The sequence below is a fragment of the Varroa destructor genome, unplaced genomic scaffold (genome assembly GCF_002443255.2).
Source record: "Varroa destructor unplaced genomic scaffold, Vdes_3.0 BEIS01000001.1, whole genome shotgun sequence".
Classification (NCBI taxonomy): Eukaryota; Metazoa; Arthropoda; class Arachnida; order Mesostigmata; family Varroidae; genus Varroa; species Varroa destructor.
The window spans coordinates 22,397,570-22,403,569 of NW_019211454.1; positions in this window are offsets into that span (position 1 = coordinate 22,397,570).

The following is a 6,000-nucleotide window of genomic DNA, read 5'->3' on the forward strand; positions in this document are numbered from 1 at the left end:
GTGATCACATATGGGCGACACTGCCCGCGGGCTTTATATTTGTGGTAGCTATTTGGACGCCGCTGGACATTCGAAACATGTGACAACGACTTTTCCTTTATTGTTGCCCATTGATAATGACGATGGTCGCGATAATGGCTGTAACGCTGAGCGTATTTTTGCTTTTTTCGGTACTACTAAGGTCTCGCTTTGTCTATTTGTACCACTAGCAGGCCAAACTGTGGCTATTAGCATATAGACGTATGGGTTTATTTATATAAAACCCAGTTGAGTAGTGTTAGCGAGTGACGGCGGCCACAACGGCGGCGTTATTATTACTGTCATTGGCTTTTGTTTGTAGTGGAACTTGTTGAACATGGCGTCATTTAACGTGGCGACCTTCGGTCGAACCGCTGTTACCATCGTTGCCGCGGTGGCTACGAATTTCACAGTCGCAATAGTTTGAAGAACAAATATTCAGCCGTCCTCTGTGCCTACTTCTTTTTTCATGGTCCCTTTTGTTGCTATAATAAAGCAGTATACACAATTTAAATGAGTCTCTTCGTCTATCATTGAGCTCACTACTACTACTACTACTACTACTACTACTACTACTAGCAATCCTCATCACAATCATCGTATCCATTCTCACTATTATTATTATTATTATTATAGTTGTCATCGTCATAAAAAGACTTCACAATTGATGTCGCACTCTGCTGTCATTGTTCCTGCAGTTACTTAAGCGGAATGAGTTGTTCAACGGAGTGAAGGAAGGTGGGCCATTGCGGGACGGTGTTCAACGACGACGACGGGTTGTGGTCAACGTGGCCGCCATATTATGTCGTCTGTATTCTTTGTTTGATCTTCGGCGGCCAGCGAAAACGTTCTTCCTCGTCGTTTTCCTCTTCTTGATAATCATAATAACAATAGAGTGTAGTAATATTGTCCGTAATACATTGTACCACGAACGACAACGATGATGGCATGCTGCCTTGTTCTGGTCGTCTATATATGCCTTCATAATATAGGAACGACAGACGCACATATATATACCTATATTGAACGCTTGTATCAAAATCGAAAACATCAGCATCCAGCATAATCTGGTAACAGTCAACAAATTGAGTGGTTCATGGAATCACTTGTTCCAGTTGCAATTGCGGTGACGATGCTGTGATTCGTGGTCGCCGCGTCAGCCGCAGCAATAGCAGCAGTGACCTGCGGTCGTTACGGCTGCATCGACGGCAGCCGTCCGGTACAGCATAATTTATTCTCATAATTGCAGTGGCCACTGGAACAAAAGAAACATAATAATAACAAAGTATAGCGCCAAGTGACTGCCGCCACTAGCATCGTATGATAACGAACGGCACCATACATGTGTACATTGGCCTACTTTTTCGGCATGGATTCTCAGGACCAAGAATTTCTTAAGCCATTTCTTGAATGATCCACCCAACCCAACCCCACCCCCCCACCCCCCTGCAACTTTTCCTTTCGACTCTAACCTCAGCTGTATTTGACTTGCTTCCAGCTAGCTAGGCAAATCCTACGCTACCCGCATAGGGTTCAGAAAAGTAAACTATAGCAATCATATAGGGAGAAATTTTGAGAAATTCTCACGCTTCCTGGAAGAGACTAGATTCCAAAATACTATTTTATCAGAACCGGTTAAAGATAAGCAGCATTTCTGAACGTCATGTCTTTACATATTGTATAGGTCTTGAACGATAAAAAAACACTTCGGTGCTTTACAAGATTTCAACCACTGTACAGATAACTAGACAAAGGGAATTCTTCTCCGTCTTTGTGAGAGTTTGTGTGCTCATATCATAAAGCTTCCTTAAATACAAACTGGTTCTCCCCAAGTCCATTATTTTTTCGTCAAATTGAATATGGCAACCGGGAAAGATACCTACGCATTATTAGCAAGGAATGGTTTCTGGGCCTGTGGGCGAGGAGAGATTCGGTTTCAGGAACTTACAGTACGGCATCACAAAAACGTTGCCATCCTTCAAAGACTCCTGTCTCCTTCCACGCCACAGGACGCTGTGCACGATGAGAAAACACTGAGATCGCCATCGTTGCCAGGATATGTTGCTATCAGTCTTATTAGAATGCCCATTCCCGCTGTTTCCAAACAGACGAAGCTGTCCTGAGGGCACTGTGAGTAGGACAAGAATTAAACCGGCTCGTGACGCATCAACTCATTCTGTCGTTGAGGTAACCGGCATCTAGTTGACGACTAGCGCTGTTTTGTGGAGCGCCGCGATGTGTCCCATGAACAGTGTTCTCTATCCATGACTTGTTTATGTAGAGAACCTTTGACCGTACGGAACATTTGCTCATAAAGTCCACCCGGCATGGCGCTTTCCCATAGCTTGTTTTTTTTTTCGTGAAAAGACTTTCAGGCTGCCACTGCACAGCCCTAATGCTTGCCAGAGCACATCCCAACGTCGTGCTGTCCTTCTGAATGTGAGCGGATTATCGGCAACGATGCGTGCGGGTTGACCTTATACTGCTACAAGCTGCTTTATCATTGCTAGGCTTCCATGTATATCAACCGAACAATTGTGCAAACGAATCGAACTTGTCAGCAGTGTTACATATTATTCTTACTATATATCACCCTTTGCGACCCGAATTTTATCGTTATTTGACTGGCTGATAACAATGGCCCCTCAGATTTTGTGAACTAGACATGTTCACTGGACAGCGCTCACGACGGTAAGTAACTGACCTCACAATTTATTGCATACAAATCGTTCAACAGCGTTCCCTTTCTTAGCTTGCGATTTTACATAGGTCGTTTGAGTTGATTATCGGCAGGGCTATGATGGTATTAGCGCTCCGATCGTCGGCAGGGCCGTGACCAACCTTGATCCCCTTTGAAGGTCGGGTGCGCTGGTTGTGTCGTTGCTGAAAGCCCGAACCTGCTGAGTCATAGACGATACTTATTGAACTTAGTAGTAATAAAAGTACCCTGAGATAAAGAATCGGCTCGATCAAAGACGCTTGAACAGCTGTTGAGTAATTGAGAATCCAAATAAGTCGTTCTTCAACAAAAACTCCTTTCGCACAGACTGTTCCAATTCAGTCGAAGGGAAAACCATCTGGACATCACTATATACGTACACGTTATATTTTACAAGCCAGTCGAATTGTCAATACCGCTTCGAACGATTTCTCCAACGAATTGTCAGCGACTCCAGCTGCTTCAACGTCCTGCTCTGGCTACTGCTAGCATTATCTTAATCGAGGCACCTCTTCTTAACTATGAACAGTCTTGATGCATGCTACAGGTGCATATGCTTATTTGCCCAAAATCGCAGAACCATATACGCAATTTGACTCACGCCCCTGGGTCGTCTCTGCTATTCAGACAACTCAGAACACGGCGAAAGAGAAGATTCACAACAGGCACGCCATGTTACTAGCAGCTCCTCCAACAGCCGAGCACCACTTTAAGCTGTTCCGTAAACGGAGTCAATGGGTGTTTCGCATTTTTGTGTAATCTGGAACGCATGGCTAGCGGAACTAGGATAGTGCTCTCACTCAGGCCTGCGTGTCCACTGCTCAGAACCTTATAGTGTCGTTATATCTTGGTTGCATAAGACATCAAGGCACACCCCTGTTATAGTGACATATAGATGGAGCATTGGTTGCCCGGCATAGATTTTCCGAGCACCTAACTCTCGAAGATAACGGTTGTTTGTTTTAAATTTCCCCAGGTCAGGCTTATCTGCGCTAACATCTTGTCCAGACGCTGCTAGAACGATGTTTAGCCAGCAACGAAATCCTCTTCCGAAAATAAATCATCCATGAGCAAAAGTAGCAACGTGCGCGCCGGGTGGCTAACGGCCATATAATGCACAGCAGATTTACGGAGATAGTTATAATGTAGGATTGGCTGCCCTTGACCCTAAAGCATATGGCGGTCACCCAGTACATTTACTGTCTCGTCAGCCCTCCTTTGTGCATAAACTATAAAAAAAAAAAAAAACAACGAAGTTGCGGTGTTTACATTTGGCTGCACTTGCAGTTACAGGTACGCTTTAACGACATCGGACGGGAAGGCGGTGTTGTATCGGCGGAAGTTATTGAGGATTCGTAGAAAGCATGGCGATAAATTGGGATCGTCGTGAGGCAATTGTTGAAAAATAAATTAGTCAATGCATTGAAAATTGGTCTGATCTTAAATGATTAATCAAGGTGCTATAGTTTGAGCAACGGGAAGGCGAGGTTTAGCATAACAAGGATTCTCCCGCGTGGGGGAGAGCCGTTCCGGTCTACTCTCCGGCATACTTTTATTCACGAATACGGTCGCCCCTTGCGCAGCTTCGTTGTTAGCCATCGTATCTTTAGCGTCTATCAAATTGGCGTCGGCTTCAGCGTATGGCCCTTATCTTGATACTGCCCTTTAAAGAAATGACGAATGATAAATTTTCGAACAAGCACTCGACCCCCAAGAAGTTTACGTTGAAATATCAGGAGCAAATAACTCGTTCAATTTTTTTGCCGGAGAATGGAGACGATGAAACGTCGGCCGGCGAATCTTGACAGCGACCCACCTTTGTTTCGCTTCTGTTGAAACCACCGATAAATGAGTGATAATAAGAGCGCTCATGCGCCGGCTGTCGGAAAACGAGCAGGTACCGCTGTTGCGGAAGCCACCTAGGGGCCCGCCGTGATCTAATAAACAGCGATCAAAGAAAGCTGGGGTTATGAAAAAAAGGCGGGCCTACGAACAGGCAACACCTATTTGCACCTCTGCTACCGAATCGTGAACACCATACGCCTTTGCTGCGGCATACGTTATTGACATAGCGAGATTTATCGTTGATTCTATCGATATCTGAGATCACATCAATCAATTCAGCCATACCTATCATATGCGTGCAGCGTTTATCATACGACAATAAAAAAAAACACATATCTATGAGCTGACGAGGCGATGGGTCGTCTCCTAAATCAGAAAATCAGCTTGCTTAATAAGATTTTTATGTTTGTCACACATGACCGACGTAATGATGAGCCGATTCGCGTCGCCTGTGTGTATGCGTTATGTGCAGAAGCGTACAACCAATGCCATATTACGGCTTTTGTTCATCAGCCAGTAATGTTGTTTGTGTTACAATGATATTGGTAATCCATGTTACCCAACCGGCACTGAGTATCGTGGCGGTATCTTCTATATAATTAGAAGTAGGTTACAATGTTACTTGGCCTCAGGACGACACATTCAGTTCGACTAAATGCATAAGGATGATTTATTCCTTCTATCCCATTCTAACCTAATTATCGGCTACTTGAACAAAAGTATAAACTTATTATATGGGTTAACTTCAACAGACCTATGAAACCGTATGGCAGTCGTACAAGCTGGTGTTAATTAATTTTTGCCATTGCTGAATCGGCCCATGCTTGTTTCTCACGCCACGAACTCCTGTCGAGTGCGAACAATGGGGGCAAGAAGTTTAGACTATTGCCACCGTACCAGATGTACTGGAGAAACAATCACCTTCTTCACCAGTTTTCAATAAGCGCAGATTTATTATATGATATATAAAATATGCAAAAACGAACCTTGTAGAGTGCAATAGTGTTCTATAGAAAAGGTTTATCGGAAGCATGTGGACCCTATCACATGGGTTTTCCTTACGTATAAGCACAACTATGCCTGTATTACTTTGTAGGTTTGTCAACAATTTGCGTCCACTTCATTGGGTTAACAGGCTTATTATTAGAAGCTCTCCATTAAAAAGAAGAGGTAGATCGACTCCCTAGAGGACAGGATTAACTCTGCATTAGATGAAAATATATCTATTTTAACTTCGACATAATTCTGTGGCTTTTAGTTTCGGCTCCGCCATTGATAATCGTAGAAAAAATGCGAATATCTCTATGAATTGTACAATTACGATGTAAGGTGGTGCGTCACCTTACAAAAGTAGAAAAAAGAGCTAGTAACAACAACAGCAGTATATATATATATGGGGAAAGGATCCGTCAGCCCCT